The sequence below is a fragment of the Temnothorax nylanderi genome, unplaced genomic scaffold (genome assembly GCF_030848795.1).
Source record: "Temnothorax nylanderi isolate EJ_2023f unplaced genomic scaffold, tnyl_v1.0 TNYL_tig0007_pilon, whole genome shotgun sequence".
NCBI classification, from domain to species: domain Eukaryota; kingdom Metazoa; phylum Arthropoda; class Insecta; order Hymenoptera; family Formicidae; genus Temnothorax; species Temnothorax nylanderi.
In genome coordinates this window covers 179,899-202,446 of record NW_027249069.1, presented here as the reverse complement: position 1 = coordinate 202,446, position 22,548 = coordinate 179,899, and the positions used below count along the sequence as shown (strand labels likewise).

General features: G+C 35.9%; 1 protein-coding gene across 1 annotated transcript in view; it reads left to right on the top strand.

Moving 5' to 3' along the window:
- Positions 1-10,710: 10,710 nt before the first annotated feature.
- The window catches only part of LOC139780206 (uncharacterized), a 47,834-nt gene continuing 35,996 nt past the window's right edge, over positions 10,711-22,548 (top strand). The window contains 3 exon segments of the mRNA XM_071718746.1: positions 10,711-11,405; positions 12,401-12,533; positions 12,749-16,212. The gene's annotated coding sequence lies outside the window, so the exon portion shown is untranslated.

Below are 22,548 nucleotides of genomic sequence, written 5' to 3'. Positions count from 1 at the left end.
TTGCGTATAACTTATCCCAAAAGTTATCGTAGTTTTATCACATTATATCGAAAAGCAAGAATTCACGGTAACTTCCGTTCCGACACGTGCTGAGAAACAATCTTTTATATTACCGCAAGCAAGTTAGAAAAAGAACTTTTTCTAACTTATATTATATTATACATCATATTATATTATATTATATTATATTATATTATATTATATTATATTATATTATATTATATTATATCACATAATATAATATAAATACAGAGAGAGAATATAATATAATATAATTATACAAATTATATATATTACATATATGTATATATACTGTATGCATGCATATTTAATTTATATATATAATATCATATAATATTATATAGATTATATGTATGCACACTTATTCTTACTTTTCTATAGAGTATAGTTCATATAAAAAGAATGTTGAAGAGATTAAAGTGCATCTCTCGGACGTCAATAACATATATATATAAATGTTAATGTGTCGCGTATCGATCTCTTCAATTCTAAGATGAAAAAGTTATTTTTTGTGCCAAAAGTGTTAATATGATACATTTCGATTTTTATCACAAATATATCGCATGATATATTACACAAATTTCTGACTACACAAGTAAGCACTCACAAAGAAATCAATTTTGCTTAATATTTAAGAGAGAATGGACTTGCTTGATCCACATGATGGAGCTCTTTCGCTAAACTGAAATATCTTAGGTACTCTATTGTGTCTGGCGTATTATCGATGCAATAATGGCCGCCTAATCCTTTGTGAGAGAAAGCGTGGAAACACTGCGGCGTGAGGTATAGATAGGCTGCAAAGTATAAAATTCGTAATTACTCTTAAAGTTTAAGTACTAAGCTATTGATGCTACTGCTAACACTGAAGTCTTACTGAAGTCCAGTATATCTTATTTTATACGACTTTGCCGTAAAAAGTTTAATTTAAAAGACGTGGATAGACATGTTTAATTGCAATATAAAGAGAGAAACTGAACCTGCTATTTAATAGTAATCGATCTGATAAAAAGTATATACATGCAGTAATATGGTTTCTCGTATCTCTCATTTACATGTGATTTACGTATAAATAACTTATATATGTGATAATTTCTTTTGAAAATATGTGTTCTTGTTGACGAGTGTCCCAACGGCTGTCATGGGCGTCTGCATGTTATAGTGGCGAAACCAATTGCAGATTGCGGTCTTTGATTTTAGCGAAATTTGTGGAAAATCTTACGGTATAATAGACTGAAGCAGATTTCCGTTTTGCGCCACGAGTATACCACCCAAACCTACAAGATGAAATGCAGAAAATGTCACAGTCTATTCGACAAGGTTTTGCAATTATTATTTCTTGTTTGTTATTTTCTCTTAAACGCTATTTTTAACTGATTATGTTCGAGCAGACACTGGCTTTCTTACCAACGGTATCTTTAAAATGATCGGCGAGCGTCGTCTGCATTGATTCCGTGAAACTTAACGGGCCGATCCGTTTCTTGGCGTAAACTTTTAGGACGTTTCCCTGCTTACCGTTGCTGATAAAGAAATTGCCCTTCATGGAACATCCGTGGTTAATATAGTTGATGGTCTACAGCCTACATTGTCCGGTGTTTTTATCTACGAAAGCGACACAACTTGCGTTTTTGTTGACTTCCATTGTTGTTGCGCCACGTAACGCAACAAACAATCTTTAAGAGTTTGTCATATTAACCAAAACTTTGTCATATTAATATTAAATGCAATGCGTAATTATCTTGTGTATAATTTATTCTGGTAATAATTTAAAAAATCGAGCATTTAATATAGCGTCTGGAGTTCATGCTTATTCCTTCTCGGAAGATCGTTACAAAATAATATTGCAGTCGTAAAGCAACCTCGTTTAATTATAAAGTCGTCTAATTCTTTGAGGGAGCACGGTCGCTACGATATTAAATCAAAAAAGCCAAGGTAAAATTTACTAAAGCTAATGGAGCTACATGCTCCGTTATCATAGTCCATCTCTTTATTATTACAGAAATGAGCGCCTAAGTAATTAGTTGACCAAACAGGCGTCTTTGTGCGTGAATAGAGTTCCCTAAAAATCTCGATCGTTCAAGCAAATAGTCGGAATTTATTATTAATGTGTGTCGATGGATACTTGGATCAATATATGTTTTTCCAGACCTTCGTTTTCTCTCATCGTATTTGCTTCGGGGTGCTTCCGTCCGGGCGGTTTTCTTTGAAAGCTCGCCTCGAGGAACCGCTGCCTCATCATACGTGATACGCCGAAAAAACTTGTGGCGCGATCCTAGGGAAATTAGATGAGGCCTTTCTTTGTAATGAATGTGACGGACGCGAAAGAATGTGGTAATGGATGTTAATACGCTGTAACGAACGTAAGTCGTGCAGAATCACGTTCCAGCCAGTGGCAAATAAGTGTCAAAGTGCGGGAGGGATGTTTATTTGTATACATCAGAAAAGGAGGGTCTTTACGTGTGCATCCGCTCTTTCACTATATCAAGTAGGAAAAAGGGAATCGCACCACAAAGCAATCTCTTCCTTGTCGTTTCTCTCTTCTCATTTCTCCTTTGAGCGTGCGCGTATATGCTTCAGGATTTCCGCACAATAATATCTTTACTCGAGTTTGATCGCGAACGGTGTTAATCGATGCCATTGCCTCTCGCGCGCATAAATTCCCCGTAATTTTACTAATCGATACCTCGATTCTCTCCTCACAGAATGGAGAAAGAACTCTCGTTTCTTCTTTCATTTAGCATTAAGTGGGATTACTAATTGTAAGACAATTTCGTCGTTTCGTATATACGTAAGACAGCGCGATATCTCGTATACATGTATATGTATGTGGGGAAAATTAGTAAGTTTTATGTTAAAACAATTAAAATCTTCTAAAGTCTTCTTTAAAGTCATTTATATAGTTCTTTTTTTACATATTTGATTACAGTTACAGATTATAAGAAACTTACTTAGATACATACTTATTACTGTAAACTGTGCGAAAATTCCGTACGTATCTATAAGTTCAGCGCGACTCAATTCGCTAAAAGTAAACCCCGACGTCGAGTGTTCATGTTTTTAAATTTTCAGACTTTCTCTGCGCTATCATTCACGCTGTTCTACGTCGACCTAAACGTGACCTAAACAAACGCGATGTCATAAAGTGGGCACCCGTGAGAAACAGGTACCGCTTATTGCGCTTTTCAAAAAAGAAACGGAAAAAAAACAGAATTGCGCGGTTTTTGCATTATTATAGTTCGTCTGCGCGCGACGCATTGCACGTCACGAGCTTCCCGTGCCGCGAGTTATGAAATATCGCGAAACGTCAGGGTGGCAGAGGGTTGGGTGAGAAGGGAATTGTAGGTCAGCGGCGACGGCTGACTACTACTACACGGCCGAGTCCGCACGCGCGGCAGTAAAAGGGAGAGAAAATCTACCTCGAAATTTTGGCCGAGCGAATACGGACTTTACGGTCGACATGTCGCGAAGAGAGATGTCCCCATTCTTTTTGCCGGCCTTATGAATTATTATCTCGTCGCGACGCGCTGAACGAGGCGCGCTTTCGCGACCGCACGATCCTTTTCACGCTCCTCCGCCATCGATGGACCGGAAATTGGAGGAATCTGGAGGTGCCGGGATGGAAATTAAAACTCGCGCGCGGACACGACGGCAAGCACCTTCGGCTCTAGAGTTTCGATCGATCGTGTCTCTCCCTACCTCCCTCCCTTCTCCCTCACCCTTTCTCTCTCTCTCTCTCTCTCTCTCTCTCTCTCTCTCTCTCTCTCTCTCTCTCTCTCTCTCTCTCTCTCTCTCTCTCTCTCTCTCTCTCTCTCTCTCTCTCTCTCTCTCTCTCTCTCTCTCTTTCTCTTCTTTTTCTTTTTCTTCTTCTTCTTCTCTTCTCCTGAGAGAGAGAGAGAGAGAGGAGAGAGGAGGAGACGAGAGAAGAGAGAGAGAGAGAGAGAGCTTGCAGTCCCAAATACCATCTCTGACATTATCGTTCGCAATGATGAAGGCGATAACACGCTTGCTGTGTGAACAGTAACATATAGTCATACATTTGCACATTAATGCACTGATCCGAACAGAATTGAAGACTAAAAAAAAATATTTGTTGAACCTTATATAAAAAATAAATATCTAAAAATTATAATTATTTTTTAGAGAAATTTTTCTCTGTCAAGTCGGATGCTTAGAAATTTCAAGAAATTGGGAATTTGATTAAAATTCTTAAATTTGTTTTTATCCGTCAATGTAATTTAATATCAAATGTGGACAGAAAGAAGCTAACTTTAATATACTTCTACGTGTTAATATTATTAATAGCTCTGACAAAATAATAAAAAACTCGTATTTTATCAACTCCCAATAGCTAGGAAGAAATGGAACAAAATATAACGATTGCAAAGCCAATCCTTTATTTCCAAGATTATTTAGTGAAACGAATTTCCATGAAATCCTCTTAATTCCAAGCGCCCTATATATCTTGCTGCGGTCATTTTCGCTCGACTGACGGGATGAGACGCTGTGTTTACTCTACTTTAATACCATCAATGGCAAAATGAACGTATCGGCCGATCAGAGGGATTTAAGGGGAAGGTGCTTCTTATTCGGCTATATATCGAGGATATATCTCCGTCCAATTAATCCTTCCAATTAATCCTTCTGGGGTACCTATAGTATCTATAGATAGAGTTTCTTAGACTCCGTGCGATTTCTAAATGTACTTGATAACTGCGAGGTAAACAGAAGAAGTTTTGTCTCTGTCTCAAAATTTGCGGAAAGTGGAAGTGCAGCATTGAAATCTGCAAAATTCTTCTTCAGTGGGATCGTCGCGTGCAGGGATCATCATCCGTCACAACTTTTCGCACTCAACGTTTCAGTAACTCAAATTAAAATCAATAAATCTCGGTAAGTTAACTAAAAGTTGGTAAGCTTCAAATAAAAGAGGATTCCGTTAGTTTGCCTGATGGCCTATTTGAAACTGAACGACGAATTGAAGTTCCATTTCGCGTTCGTGCTTAGTGATCTCGCCTCGCTTCTAGATGCAAATTATGAGTGAGGTATCAGTTAGAATCGGTTAAAATATTTTGATCACGATACTCCGTCCGTGGTCGATTGGTTCATATACTCAAGCGTCTCGATGTAGAACGTTATTTCGTACGATAGAGCTTGGGTTACGAGGCAGAAGAGATCAGAAATCCCGGAGATATACGGCGACGCGCTAACGAGGCACGTTATTTCGATGTCCGCGAGGAAAGGAAGACGGCCGAGGGGTCGCGCTTTACCTTACTTTACGGACGGGGAGCGATATTTTATATCGGGCCGGTAACTGGCACCTGACTCTCGCGCCTTTCCTCCTCGTCGTCCTCGGATCAACGGAGGATGAGTAGAAGGAACGGGAGACGTTGGGAAGGTGGAGCGCGGAGATAAGATGCGGGGACGAGGGAGAGAGAGAAAGAGGAGAGAGAGATGGATAAAGAGATCTCGGAAATATCGAAAGGAAGGATATATGGTGAGAATTAACTCGAGGTTACATGGGGATGTTCTCTTCCGTGTTCGCTATCTTGTCTGCCTCTAAGGGTGCGACGTGAGATTGTGCGTAGGAAGGTCGGTGTTAGCGAGTCTCCGATTGTTCTTCGATATCTCGTAACTAACCCGACTCCGAATATCGGGTTATTAGTTCCCTGCAGTGGAAAAATAACGAGCATTCGACGAGAAGATAACGTGTGCCCGACGGTATATCCGTTTCAACGTCTGTCTCATCTCTTCAAATTTCCATCCAGCTTATGACAATACGAAGTAATTAATACTTGGAAATAAAGTATTTCTGTAACTGATTTTCTGTTACAGAACGTTTCTATTAATTACATTTATTTTTTTCTTGCTTATTGGAATTTATTTTATTAGATAACAAAGATATGGATTGTCACTTTGCATATAATCTTATGTAACATTATTAGTACGTCCTATTATTGTAGAAAAGCGTAGCAGTTGAATTGTCGTTATATCATATTGTTACATTACGTTTTTTTCTTATCTCTACTCTCAAGGGTCTGCGGAGATATAAATATATATATAATGTATATAATATGTGTGTGTGTGTGTGTGTGTGTGTGTGTGTGTGTAAGAACAGCATAAATTGGAGTAGACGAGGGAGGAAGAATATTTCCAACATTCGACTTTTGCACGCTCCGCAGACTTGAGCTCTTATCCTAATCCAAGTAGTGCGTTGATCTCGTAAGTCGTAAACGGTACTGTATAGCCACACCGAATTTGCATTTCGGAACGCAAGCTTCTTGCCCCCTTTCCTCCTTCCTTCCGCCAGCTACCTCGATGAAATAAACCGCTCGATAGTCACCTTGCGTACCGATCCCACTCACGAATTCGTGGCACGCCTCGCGCGCGATAGGGGACGAGAATCGTGCAATTTACCGCGGAACAGACACAAAGCGACGCGCATTAATTAAAACAGGCGGATATATTTTGCAACGAACGGACGCGTATTTCTGCGTATTATACTTCACTGCCTGCGTAAACAAAAATTGAAATATATTATCGATTAAGGTAGATATTAATCGAAAATAGATGTCATCAATTGGATTCTCATTTCTATTTTCTCGGTTGAAATTGAATCATCCGCATGCGATGTATTCTCTGAATTAATTCTTGATTCCTAATGTACTATACTTTAAACAGTTCCTAAAATTGCCAGAAGAACTAACGTAAGTATTTGATAATTTTTATTTAGTAATCTTTCGAGAATTTGGGTATTGCATATTTATTTTAACGACAAAAGTAATCTATAAACGCAATTTTTTGTAGATTTTAAAGGATCTTTAATAAGGGATGATACAGATATATATATATATATATATATATATATATATATATAAGTACATTTGGCATTCGTGTTTTTGCCAGAAAGATAATGATATAGGTATCAATAGTTCCGTTAAGAAATTTTGTTTGAAACAGTTCTTATATAAACAAAAAGCTAACAAAAATTATACAATTAAAGTTGCTCTCTCTCTCTTTCTCTCCTTCCGTTTCTTTTTCTCTTTCTCTCCCTAAGAAATAAAGAGATACAATTCTCGAATTTATATTACGATGTTACATGTGTATATGTACATTAATGTACATATACACATTTCGTAGAGTAAGATAGGATTTAAGCCATTATGCTAAATCCTTAAATGCAAGAATCATTAGTAAGATCATATCTTATGCAGTTACTCTTAACGATGCCATGTATTTTGTGAATACGAGTGTCCTTAATGACCAAGAATATTAACGTAACTATGCATAAACAGTATAATTGTTTTTAACAAGAATTAGACTTCTCTATTAATTAGATTTAAATAATAATACAAACTGCACACACGTGTAAGGCTAATTATTACAAGTCAAGATTATATTAAGAAATGTATTAGAAATAGATTCGCCATGTATTTTTATAACCTTGTATCAGCGTAAAATATAATTTAATTGCATTAAAAGTACCAAGTTTGTAAAGTGTAAATTATTTGAAAAAATGTTTACCAAAAAATTTGCCAGAAATTATTATTCACAGATTCGCTGTGGATAAAAGAGAAAGAAATAATGATAACAAGATCTCATTAACTTAGATACTTCTGTATAAACCTTATGAAATTTTTACTTATAATAAGAAATAATATAACATAATTATCAACGCAATATGATATCATGCAAGACAAAAGTTAATAGGATCGAAGAATAAAAGGAAAAGTTCATTATGCCAGAATTCTTTTAATAATAACTTTATGAGGAAAAAGGGTATTATATTCTGTATATTATTTTATTTATAATGTTAAATTATTTGTTAGAATAAGCAAAAGAAAATGGCACATTCGAAAATACATCAAGATTGTAGGAATATATGTATATTTGATGACGACGCTATATAAAATAAAATATTAACAAACCAAGGTTGTTAGACACGCAGTAAAATCCGTTAAATTTTGATGTTTAATTTGAATCCTCATAGATATGGCCACCTGTTGCACGAAAATATCTCTGTATTGTATACGCAAACTACTACTACTTCCACGTACTCTCTTATCTTAGATCGCATATAATCTTCACTTGTGGCATACTTAATTTTCCAGAGACAATTTAACAAACTAACTTATAAGTTGTTTATACAGTGTAGCAGACTTTTAATGCATTTATCACATTTTCAATGTCTTACTAACTATTATTATCTTCAATCTTCAATATGTACAGAATTAAACTTTACAAGTGTATCAACATTCTTTTTGTATCTCAAAATGCTAAATATTAAAATTACATATTATTATTAAAATAACAGTATTATAAAAGAAAAGTGTTTTATGTTCTAACAGCAATGTGATCTTTTATGTTCAAGATACTATAATAAAATGACAATTGAATTCATTATTTAACAAAGACTTACTTGTCACATAATAAATCTTTTCATAATTATTCATAATCATATTGCACAAAATTGTCTTATATTGCATGTAATAATCGTGCTTTTTTAGATAAAGGGAAGAGTGGGAGGACACAATAAAACATCAGTAAGCAAGCTATGCAAATTGAAGACAAAAGGATAATTAACAGTCAGTAGATTTTTATATCTATTCTGGTTGCAGAGGAACATAAATGTCATATTGGCTGTCACATTGTCACGAAAATTTTAATTTCATCGATATAATTTTTTTTTATAATAAATATATTAATATTTGTGTACGCATTAATATTGAGTAAATGCATATTCTAAAATTAATATGATTCTTAAAAATAAGTTTGTGAGTTTTTAAATAAGATGCGACTCTTTTGAATCTATTTAATTTTCTGAAATATTTTGTTCAAGCTAAGATGGCAATTTCATGTCTCTATGTTAATAATGACAAAATGCGTTGAAAAAATTTATCTTCAATCTTTCTTCGCAAAATTAATGTGCGTATAATATTACCAGCGTAATATAACGCTTAAATACGCGAAAAAATGTGAAATAAACTTAATATAGGTACTTCAAAAAGAAAGAACATCTCTATAATATATATGTATACGTTTTATATTGCATATTTCATTAGAAAGATGATTTAAAAGTAAGGATCAAAAATTTATTTTTTTTAAATCTAAATACACAATTAACTTTTCAGTTAAAGATTCTAATCGTTATCGACGAAAACATCCTTTTGAAGAGAAAGCAAAGTTTATCTAAGTTGCAACATTTTCATATCAATTTTCATTTATCAATAAAACGCAAGAAGTGTGCAACGAAAATTTAACAAACTGATCTTTTCATAGCCGAATCCTCGAGTACGATGAATGCGCAGTACGAGGAGCAGAATTCGCTCTTCTGATAGGTTTTAGTTGAATTTATAGCCATTCAGGATACAAAAGCATCGGCGAATTATTTCTTTCGGCGTCGGAAGCGCGGAGTTGACAAGCTCTCCTGATATATACGCGTGTACTCGGGTATACCTATATAGATGGAGAAGAGCGCAGCTTGATGCGATCTAGGCCATCTAGGGAGAAAAATCGCCAGCCGATCTCGGCCCCTTCGAGTTTTAATCTGTCCTCGAAGAGAGGGAATGAGCGACAGAAATGGAGAGAGAGAGAGAGTGAGAGGTCATCTCAAATATTTTACCGATTCTCTATGAGAATTCATTCCGCGCCAGCTTGCTGACAGTACGATTATTTTCTCGAGAAAAATTCAATTATTCTTTTTGTTTGTGTAAGCTTTAAAGTTATCGGAAAACCGAGAAAGGTGGATTATATTTCAGCGCAGAACAAATCGGCGACCGGAAATTCGGGAACTAACGAATTTCATTAAACTAATAAAGTTCTCGTTGCTGATGGGCGAATTATCGTGTTTGTTACAAATAATCGCAGTAGCCTAATGCTATCAATGAATGATTAAAATGAATGAACGTCTCCTTCTCTCTAATTCCATAAAATAATATATAATCTTATAAACTATATCTATATAAGTGAACTTTTAATTTTAACATATCGTTTTTACATAAATCTCAATAAATTTCAATATTATTTTCTTGTTACTGGATTTAATTAATGCATTTTTACATGAAAGGCTAAGAGATTTTTAAAACTTAATCCTTTACTAATATTCATGACGTAGGTATATATAACAATATTAGTATTTGACGTTATATGACAATATAGCAATATCGTCATGTGCACACACATGAGTACAAAAATATTAAATTATCTGGTTGCATTTATAGTGCTCACTCCTATTTTTTTATTGAAAAAAGTTCGCTTTCCAAATTTTATCGAGTTACGGATGGTACGTTTAAATATCCGCGATATTGGAGAACAAGTGAATCTCCGAGCATACCTCCCTCTCAACGCGCGTTTTTTCCAGATGCACAAACCAGACATCATTCTCTTTCTCTCTTTATCTTTTCTTTTTTTTTACGCACGACGGTACCCGTGAAAAGGAGCTCGAATAAAACGAAGCCTCGGATTTGTCTCGGTCTTTTTCTCCGTGGTACAACACCCAGAATATCCCACCCATTTCGTTGGAGAAACAACCAAACCACGCTCGGGCGTTGCGTCGTTTGGATGATCCGTATAAATGGGGAGAGTAACCGATATACACGCGTCGCCGCGTTTAATACGGCGGAATCAGTCGGCCAATAATGGAATTTACATCGGTTAGATGGGGGGGGGGGAGGAAGGGTAGGCGAGAAAGAGAGAGAGAGAGCGCGGACGGTGGGTATGAAACCGCCTTTCCCCCGCGTTGCACAACATAACGCGATGTAATCTGGTATCGCGCGATGGACGTGCGAGGCCGCCGGTCCATGCACCCATTTGTGCCGGCACCGTGGATTTGGATGAATCGATATCTCTACGACTCGGCTCTCTCCCTCTGGCACATCGGCCATCTCTCTCCCTCTCGCATCCAGCCGCCTCGGTGCGCCGATAATCCCGACTCCCACTCCGCTTCGTCACTTCGTCTGCGTTGTCCCCCTTTAGCGGTAACGGCCAGACTATCGGAGCCAGGGCGCCGGCTAGTCTAGTCAAATAAAAGTTGGAAGTCGTCTAGCCCCCGCTAAATATCAGGCGGATGCGCCTACCCGATCGGTCAAGGGATGCTAACGGTGTTATAACAACGCCCCGACATTTTGCCTTCTGTAATCGAGTATCTTCGGCGTTTGCAGTCCATCCTGACAGTAGTCGAGCATGTAACACCGATAAACAAGCTGGAAAACTAGATGAACGAAGTAAAAGCACTGGTGAGATCAAAATGTCGGATAAAAGTCGTATCGAAGAGTCAATACATAGTGATGGGCGTTCAAAATCCTCTTTCGAAAGAGTTCTCAAGCAATATCATCGTGCAAGAATTCGAATTACTGCGGATGTTATAGGAAACCGGGAGTTCTTGGAAAAACTTGGTAAATTTAGAAAATTTTAAATATCTTGAAACCCTTTAAATATTTAAATGTCTAAAAAATCTTTCCTCAAAAATAGTTGGATATCTGAGCGATTGAAAGCATTAAAAATCCATAAAAATAAAATTGTTACTCGCGTCTTTGCATGAAATAATATAAAATAGCGTTTTATAACAAAAGAAATATATTTCTATTATCTAAAACACTCAAGATTCTTGAAAATAAAATTGTTGTCTGCATATTTATATAAAATAAAGGGTGAATTGTGAAACATAAAATGTTATAAAAGAAAAAATGTTCTTGTGAAATATTCAAGATTTACACGATTTTCAAAAATATTTTGGTTACCGGTAATATTCGAGAGAATTCCATTTATATTCATATATTCGAGGCAAATCGATGTGTCCTGAGCCTGTTAATACTGATAGGTAGAATCGGTTTTTTTCCTTTTTCTGAAAAAAGTATTATTCTAAAAAAAAGATTATATGTATACACGAGTTAACTATCAATTAGACACTTATCTATTAATAGCACTGAAAAAGCATAACATTTCAAACATGCCACTTATATATACTTGTATTTATGTAAAATATTTAATAAAATAAGATTTAACAAGATCCTCAAAATTCCATGTTGAAATTCCCTCGGTATTATTAAAACGACGATGTAATACATAATCTAGGTTGTCTGTATAATGTGCCTTTTAAAATGCGCCGGAGCTCCCAGCGACAGTATCCCTGCTTCGGGTCTATTTGTCGCGCGGTGAACATTTATTTCTCCCTCTCAGCTTTGTAAATCTTACTCAGAAGCGAGCCGTCCGTCTTCGGTCTTTTCTGCGCTGCTTTCTGCGCCGTTCTCTCACTCTTCGTTTTACCTACCGTTTTCTCCTTATCCATTTATCCCGACGTTTTTTCGACGACTCTCTTAGCTAAGGATCCCTCGACCTTGCAACGAGATTTATTGCTCTCGACCAATCATCTACGCTGAGATTGTCTTAGGTGCGGAATACTGATCCTGAGCCATGTCCAATTATGAGGAAGTTAATTTTTCACGTGGAGATAATAATCTCGATCGTTACCCTGACGCGCTGATTTTCAGAGCTGTAATAGATTGTCTCTTCGTGTGTTAAAGGTAATATACTACGCATATATATAAAGTATGTTATTCGTAATATTTTATAATCAATATATATACCTATATATATTGACAACAAACAATTTATGTGTCCCCACTTTATAAGATATTTCAAGTTAGTTCTCGCTAATATTACACCTGTTGAAATGAAAGTTCTGAAAGCTTTGTAACTTTTCTTTGTAACGTTTTTAATTTTGTAATTCTTGTTGCAGGTACATGTATCTGGCGACCTTGCCGATGACATATCACAGCTCGCGCCAGTCGCTACAGTTAGAGAATTGAACGAGAAAAGAACGCATTTGTACACCGCGTGTCCAAGATCGAGTCGAATGTCGGTCGGAAAAATAAAGAAACACCAAGAAGTTCTGTTGCTTTCGTGATTTACAAGAGCCATATGGACATAATAGACTATACAGCTTAATAGAACGCGAAATTCTGGCCGTATCAGAAATGACCCAGATTCGTTTCAACAATATTCTACACTGCGCTACAGCAATATTAACATTTTTCGGCTCACATCAGATCGTCGGCGATCTTAGTAATTCGCTTCGATCTAGCGGCTAATATTCGAGATTGCTGGGAAATTTCGGACGCTCTCGCGAAACTTTAGAAGATTCTTCGAGAATTCCGTTGTATCCAATATCTGCATAAACAAGATTCTATCGATATGTTTATTTCTGATATCTTCGGTTGATATGTCCGACATTTGTGATACAAATTCTATAATCGTACATTTAGAGCTAATACTCGAATACTATGACACATTATATCAAAGTAAAACTATAATAGCGTCGCACAAAACAACTTATGAATTTTTTAAAAGCCGTTCAAGCGACAGCATGAAAAGATAGAAAATCATATTTATGATAATGATTCGTTAAACGATGTTACATATTGTTTCTTAAGTTACTTTGCATCCGTAAATTGAGCTCCGTAACCATCGACGTTTCCGATCGACTATATCGACGTCGTCAAGGAGATAAACCCGGAGCCCCGGTGATAAAGCCCTTACCGTCGACTGTCGGCCACTTGTAAATGACCCATCTCGTCAGAGACCCTTCAATAAAAAATCAGCGACGATTGTTCACCTTGGCGACGATCAGCGAAGAGTTTCGAGTATAACAAGAGGAAGACAAGTGAAAGGTCAGCCAGAAATGCTCGAAATTTTCGGGAGAAAAAAATCGCGATTTTGTCCTGATAGATTTATCGGTCGTTTTGACGATAGCTAATATCATATCGGCTGATTAAATCGAAAGTGCGAAGGATTTTCTTCGGTGCACCGTTAGATCTCATTAAGGATACATGAATGTTATTCGGCTATGCTCGAAGATGTAAGACTACTTTTGTAAGTATAATTGTCGATGCTGCACATAAAGAAAAATGTCTGTTTTGCGTTTTTACTCCGACACTTACAGAAATTATACCGGCTTCCGTGTTTTTTATAACATGACGACGTTTCGTTTAATACGTTTAATTCAAATTTAACTCGCAGCGAGTCCTTTTAATTAGCTAATTTACTTAATCGTTGCGCCCTTAAGACCTCCCAAGTTACTCTTCCCTTCTTTGCCCGAGGATGACTCATTACGAGATTGAAAAGCAGAACATCCTTCTGCATTTGTACGAGAAGAACATGACGTCAAAATAATAGAAACAATGCAACTGCCGGGAGAAAAAAAGAAATAATCGCGATATTATCTATGAAAGGAAGACTCAGAAGAGATTACAAAGGAGGATTTATTCTTCAAACGCTGTTTCATCCCTTTCTATATGACGACGTTGATGGTGAAGTAATCATTCGTTTCGTATTAGAAATACGATTGAACGGAGAAATTAAACGCAAATATTGGAGTAGCCCGTATATCAAAAAGAATTCGGAAAGATATGCTGGTGCAATCAATTCACAAACAATAAAAACTAGAGAGAGATTTCAAAACAAAATCCTTTTTAATATATTTCGGATCGTACCAATAAAACAAATTGAAAAGTTTGTTTGTATATTTTACAAAAACACAATGTGTTTTAAGAGAAGCACTTTTCCTCGTAAAAAAAAGTTTCTGCAGAGAGTGCTTCTTACGATCACTGTGTTCCAGTATATCCTTTAAAGAACAATTTTCTTCAACCCCAGGAAGAAATTGCTAAGGAGAAGTACTTATCCTACGTTCCGTAAATTTTTTTCCGAAGTAGATATGTAAATATAAAATGTTTCTTAGCCTTATCTACTAATTTTTTCATCGGTTTCGTTAATTTTATTCGTCCTATCTTATTCCTGTTCAGTTTTCAAAAGAGTCGTTCGTGAAACGCTCCGTCTCACGAGACTCTTGTTATAAAGAAGAATCGTGAAATTAAGAATTGACTTTAAATTTTTAATTGACTTTAGAAAGTAAACGGAAAGTAGCGCGGTGGATCTGAGACACCCTGTGCACGGCAAACCGCCGTTGGCCCGACGGGCGTTTTACCTCTCTCTAAAAGGACAGTCGAGCGAAATTGTCTGCAAGCGAGGTAAACCCAATGAGTGAAAGAAATTGTCGCGAGCGTTATTGTTAGCGGAGAGGAGCGAAACGACAGGGTGTATAGTAGTCGCGATGAAGCGAATAGAGGCTCAAACTCGCTTTCGACCGAGAGAAGAAAAGAGGGAAAAAATAGAGAGATAGATAGATAGATAGATAGAGAGGGGGGAGAAAGAGAGAGAGAGAGAGAGAGAGAGAGAGAGAGAGAGAGAGAGAGAGAGAGAGAGAGAGAGAGAGAGAGAGAGAGAGAGAGAGAGAAAGAGAGAGGAGACCGTGCCTGTGCGCGAGTCCTGGGTGGTAAAACGGGGAGGCGAAGAGGGTGCTAGAGGGCCTGGAAGGGTGCCTAGGATCCGATGCGGTGGGGGTGGGTCGGGATTGGCTTTTCGCGAACGTGAAACTCAGTAGTACGCTACCACCCACGCACATAGTACGCACGTTCGCTCCACGTGTGCTCTAGAAGTTATCCCCCGTTCCTCACATCTTGTACCGCGTGCCAACAACGAGGGAGAGTTTCTCCCGGGCGAAGATTTCTCCGACGCGCGTTTTGGTGGCGAAGCAATTTGTAAGTACATCCAGCTAGGAGCATTCGTACCTGTCACAACTCGAGGATAGAGAAGTCTGTCGGAAATGGTCGAAAATCTCGAAGATAAATAACCGATGAAAAGTCCGCGACTGTCAGTCCGCAATATCGTAACGATTATCAAAGATGCCACGTGAAGAGAAGACGGAGCGAACGATTTGTGTTAGTACAATATTTGCGGGTGTCATCGTCGGAACGTGAAGCGAACGGGGGATTCCCTATCAAGGAAGACACACCATCCATGAGGCCAAGCGAAAGCACAACCGGGTGAATGCGCCACGAGGTTCAGCAGAATAGAAATCTTTGCCATCAAGAAAGTAATGAACCGGCGACAATAAATTTTCCATTTCGCATATTCCATGAGCGACTCGACGATACGCTCTATTAATTCTCTATCGGATAACAAAGATGCAATTAAAAATCGACATTGTGTCCGTAATGGAAATATCCAAAATGACAAATTCACGCGGGGCAGAGAATTTCTCGCGTTGACAATGCCAAGATCGCAGATTTCGTAGGACGCGACGGATGCAGGTTGCCTTGAAAAAATAAAAAAGAGATCGAGGACTATAATCGTCCACGGTACAAGGTAAGTTTTGAAAGAAAGAAATTAAGATTGCTTAGAAATAAATTATTAAATTATTTTATTTTCGATTTCAATTTATATCGGCTTTTCAATAAAATAAAATACAGTTATCGAATTTTCGATAAAATATATTGAAATCGATATATCAATTAGCAACTATTAAAAAAAATGTGTATATGGTATAATAAAGTTTTTTCTAACGTAATAATGATTATCTATTTGATTTCTTAAATTAAAAGCATACATGCAAAGGCATATTTAAAAATATTAAGATTTATATTTAAGCAATGTAAAAACTTACACGTAAATTATACTTATATAAGTATTACATATTACTTACGAACAAAGAAATGTACATCAGTAAGAAATAATATATGTGTAATTGAAATATATTATAAATATGTAAAACATTTAATTATCGTTTTAAACATTTTTTATTATATAGCTTTTTATTATATTGTTTAACTTTTTTCTTAAAAATTTATATTCTTATATATTTCGTGTATTAATGTTTTCAAATATGTTAAATAAAAGAATATATAAATCATATGTGCAACTCCAAATAAAAATAATTTTTTTTTAAAGTTTTTTGAAAATTTTAGTAGTAGATATATTGTTTATAATCACTAAAAATAATATATATTTTTGTTACTTTGTTTTCCATTAGCAATAATTAATTTGCATTATTTGGTCATTATTGCCACTATTTTTACGTTTGTTTCTTTGTTATATAATCGTATATAAGAAATCAATATATGACATTAAGATAACAAATGACAATAATAATAGAACGATAACAGATAAGAAATAAAGTATCGTGATGACTACATTTGTAACTATAAAGACTATAATGGCGTTACAGTTTCAGTTAATATGGGCAAAGAATGGTACTAATACATATTTTGATCAAAGATAAGTTTATTTTTGTGTTTTCTTGTATATAAATATTCAACGTAATATTCTAATTCCCGTTCTGAATATTATATAAAAAAGTTTATCGAAATATGGTAAGAGAGGAATACATATTGGGATAAAATTCTTGTTCGTTAATAATGTGTAAATTTAAAAAACTCAATTTTCTACATAATTTTATGTATTTTATACAATTTGATATATCCACAAAGTATGTATTGATTTGTACCGTGCAATATATATACCGTACAAAATACATTTTCTTACATTGTTCGATATCGTTATGGTTTTAAAATCAGCACTTAAATGATCGAAGATGCGGATGTAAGAATAGGTCCATCTTTTATAAAAATATGAGTTATTGATGCTTTAACATTCAGTGAATGATGGTTTATCAATTGACTCAAATACTACGCGTGTCTAGATAAAAGATACTATGAAAAGTCCGAGTGTCCGTACATATCTAGAATATGTCCGTACATACTTCGATTTTACTACTTCTGTAATTATTCTAATTACAGCCACATCGTTGCAGTATTGTCATTATCCATTTTATATACATTTTTTAATTAAAATAAGATAAAATAATATATTTTTGTATTAATAAAAGATGAATTATTCATTTTATAAAACAAACATTTGAAATCTTAAAATTAAAATGTATATTAAACAATTTTTGATACTTGAAAAATTTTAGAAAAAATTTACTTAGTTTTCGTTTTTTCTATAATTTCAAAGATTGGTTTGAAGAGACAAAGAAAAATTGAAGATGATTTTATTGCTGTTATTGTTGTTACAGCTCTTGCGACTTATTGCAAAATTCCGCATCTTTCATTAGCTAATTTAAAATTTGCTTTATATAATATTCTTATATTCCTCCATCCATTATCGATAATGAATATTGCATTATTCCGACCGAGTTTTTCTTTATTATTACTTTCTCATTAAGAAAAAATAATCGGCTTAACATCGTGGACTCTCAAATGGAAATTTAATTTACCATATTTTCGTGATAATATATTGTACGAAATGGAAATATAAGGAGCATGAAACGAATATTATTCACGTCTTGTGCCCATCCTTCATCTTTTTCGGGAAGCTCTTCTGACATAGTTATATGAAATAGGAGAATTTATTTTCAATTGTGAACTCAGCATATAGCAAATTGTTATTGCATGAAATTGCAATTAACAAAAATGTGTTTTATAATTCAATAATAAATAAATAAGGCAGTTTACGATAAACTTTTGTAAATCACTGTTAAATTGCATCGTTTGAAAGTATGCAGTTTCGGTCACAAACATCTCCAAATGAAAGGAAATTTCCTACGCCCGTATCAGATAGATGCGGATTTGCAAGTAACTAGATAACGTTTGCGGTTATCCCGACGCTGCTTGAGCGTTCGTCTTCATTAAATGCAAAGATGCTAATTGAATATTCCACGAAACGGGATACCATTATCTCGTAAAGTAGGAAACAGAGGAATGTACCACACAAAATTTACAAATTAAATTTTATAAATATTATAGCTTTTTTAATATCAAATTGAAGATCACGCAAGCGACATAAGTCATGATTAAATAATTTATATGAATACTTCATACATTTATTTAGTTAGAAAAGAAACATTATACAACTGCTGAATCATTAATACTTATGATCGAGTAAAAAATAATAACTTATTTGTTGTGACAAAGAAAAGTTTTATTAAGAGACTGTGATATATCTTCAGTTATTTCCTTAATTGTACGTATATTTCACATGAGAAATATTTTATAATTTAATAATCGTAATTTTTGAATATATTTATTGCACGTAATGTGAGAGTTCTTTATATGACTTTGACAAAGACATGATGTAATTTTGCAGAGTGACACGACGGATTTTCGCTATCTCTCTTACATGTTCTTCTTATGACGGGTTAGGAAAAAGTGTCGATCGCCTGGGATAAAGATGGGCGAGATTGGAAGATCGAAGATTGAAGGCGGTCGTCTGTACGACAAAAGCCAAAGTCATAAAACTTTGCAATAGAGTAGAATTTCTACAAAACGTGATGATTATTATATTTTGATCTATAACATTCTACTATTTTTCACTACTATTCGCTCTTTACTTTTTACATTTTTATCTATTATATCACACATTATAATCTAGATAGAATATTAGAATTCCTGAAATCGTCGATATTACAATATTCAAGTCTTATAAAACTATTCATATAATTTTCATCAGAATAAAAATTATATAAAGTATTATTATTCTGTAATATAGAGGAAAGTGTCCTATTATAAGATAGGATCCTAATATGAGATGGCGGGGTTTTTTCATGATGGGATCAACAGACGGGGCCTATTAGCTTAGGGCCTCTTAGCTTAACATATCTCATATTAGGATCCTGTCTCATAATAGGGCACTTTCCTCTAATAATATTAAATAATTTGTGATAATTTGCACAGGACATGCACGAATTTTACGAGATTCGTTAAGGTCAAGATATAATCGAAAAGTTGCAGAAATACCATTATTTAAGAAACAATACTTTCTTGTATCGCTTATTTATAATTTATTTTTTCGAGAAAGGTATAGTGAGTGTGACATTTAGTTTCGCTCAACACGGGCAGTCTCCTTTGTACGTACATTATATATCGCTGCAAGGGGAACGCAATTACGCTTGCAACGTACCAGAGTTTTTGTCGAAAGGTTGACATTGGAATTCATTGATTTTTTTTCTTACGCCGTGAAAAAAGTATCGATCGTGCAGTACGAAAGACCGCCTGCCAAGATGTAGCCGGGAATATAAAATAATGATACATGACACGTTAGAGGGTGGATATTACAACTTAACAAAATCGCTTTCCACGGCAATGAGGCATAACAAATTCTTTACGTTCTTCTTTTTTTATTTAATAGTTAGACGTATCTTGTAGACGTACATTTTTGTCAAAAAAAATTATGTATATTGCCTTCACCAAGATTTACTTGACATTATAATAATTACTGTTGACATTATAAGTGTCTCTTTTATTAAAACATATAAATTTTGTTAGAAGATGTATTCGTTTAATTCATAAAACGTTCCGGATTAATTTCTTTTCTTATAACATATTTGTGCTATTATATTTTCGATAATTTTTGGGATAATCGTGAACAACTACAGAGCAGCGGCAAATGATGTTACTGCTGAGCTCTATAACAAATTGTTTTGAATATACGAAGAATGGATGTAAAAATTAAGTCATTACGTTATTAAAATCCCTGGTATTTACTTAGTAACGTGCCATGCATAAATGAAATTACTCTTACTTCGAAAGTAAAACCATGAAGCGGTTACTTCCACAGAATCGCTTGTCTTCGTTAAAGCTGTTTCGAGGTTCCGCTTAGGGTAGAATGCGAATGTAGAGTTTCCTCGCGGTAAGCATTTCTTTCACTAGAAAGAGCACGTAATCGAAGAACGACGCTTTCGTCTCTCCACGATAGGAAAATGTTATCAAGAGGGTTTTAATTCCTCCTCTGGTCGAGAGGAGGAATTAAATGTCGAGTGCTCGGTACGACCCTACGATCTTACTTGGAAACGATTTAATAAAGAGTCGTTTCGATTCGGTTGCTTACGTACGCCCTTGATTTCCGTAACTGAATTTCCATTTCGTTTCTCTCTCTTTCTCTCTCTCTCTCTCTCTCTCTCTCTCTCTCTCTCTCTCTCTCTCTCTCTCTCTCTCTCTCTCTCTCTCTCTCTCTCTCTCTCTCTCTCTCTCTCTCTCTCTCTCTCTCTCTCTCTCTCTCTCTCTCTCTCTCTCTCTCTCTCTCTCTCTCTCTCTCGCTCTCTCTCTCTCTCTCTCTCGCTCTCCCTCTCTCTCTCTCTCTCTCTCTCTCTCCCTCCTCTCTTTCTTTTCTGACGAGCTACGAACATCCGACGTCAAGTTTCCGTGCATGATTTAAGCGAAACGGGTTGTCACACGCGATGTGTCCGATCTATGTGTTCTCGCGCATGACCGGCAGTCATGTATAAATGCACACGCTATAAATACTAAAATAACAGATTGATTTATGATCGCGGCGCGTATCCTTTTTGCTTTTAATTTTCGGTACGTCGAGGCGTCGTGACGCTCGTGCAGTTTATATTCGATCTCCAGATAAAATACTCATATTTTCCTATTTGCTGATGATTTAAATTTTTTAGTTGACATGTTTACGGAATATCTGGTGTGAAACGAATATTTCACTGTGCACATGCGAAGACTCGATATGTTTGCATTAATAATATTATTATAGTTTTCCTCCTATTTTTCTCCCTGCCATTATAATAATTATCAGATTTATTTAATAGTAATTGCGCCAGTGCAATGATCGTTGAGTTTACGCAACAATACGACAACAAGCGCGTGCTATTTTTGTATTTTCTCAATCAGCTCCACTGTAACTCCTTCGCGAAATACGACGCTATTACGCTCGTGAACCTCGGATTGTAAGACGTTTAATTCTCCTCCGCTGCTTGACTCGCTCGCTCAATAACTTTGACTCGATCGTTTCGACATTATACGCGATAGTCATTATGTGCCATTATCTCCGAATATAGGCTGAAGGCTGAAGGGGATTTAAGGATTTTCTCATCCGGCGTTGTCCCGCTATATACACAATGCCAGTCAAAAGGATTCTTACATATGTAGAGAGATTGCGCACGAGGAAAAAAAGAGAAGGATAAAGAAACAGAGAGAGAGAGAAAGCAGCAGAGTGTGAGAAGGATGGGAGAGGATGGGAAAGTGGATCTGCGAGAAAAAGAGGGACGGCTGATGGCAAAAGCGAGATATTTTGCAGGCACGAAAGTGAACGCTCGATACGTTGGATTTTTGCACATACGCGCTTACACGCGTCGCATCGGCCATACAGACACAGGTTGAAATCCCGACGGCTGAATGAATTTTGAATGCGGCTAAATATGGCAGCGATATATCTACGAGATCGATAACGGCGTGTTTTCGCGAGAAATGGACAAGCGTATAAACGGATATGTAGATACTAGATAGCTATCGGACGTTCGAAATTTCCGCCGCCGATGGTAGTTCGCTCGACCGGTGGTAGTTGGTAGGGCTTCACCAGCCGCTCCGATGGCTCCTCCTGGATAAAATCGCGATAAAGCCGAGTGATCGTCGCGATATTTCGGGTTTTGGGAACCCGTTCGGCACGTGAAAGCATCACCGCGTTCAACACATTTGAACCACCAATGGAATTTATTTTAAAGAACCATTAATTAATCTGAACGCAACTTTGATAAACTTCAAACAACAGCTATGTTAATGGAAGATCATTAGAATTACGAGTATATTTGTCTTCTTCTTGTATACACGTCATTTCGGATGTATTCATATGTGTACCAATTAGAGCGTATCGCAAGCTATTTGTTTCCGCTGCTTGATCCATTTGCAAGCGCTT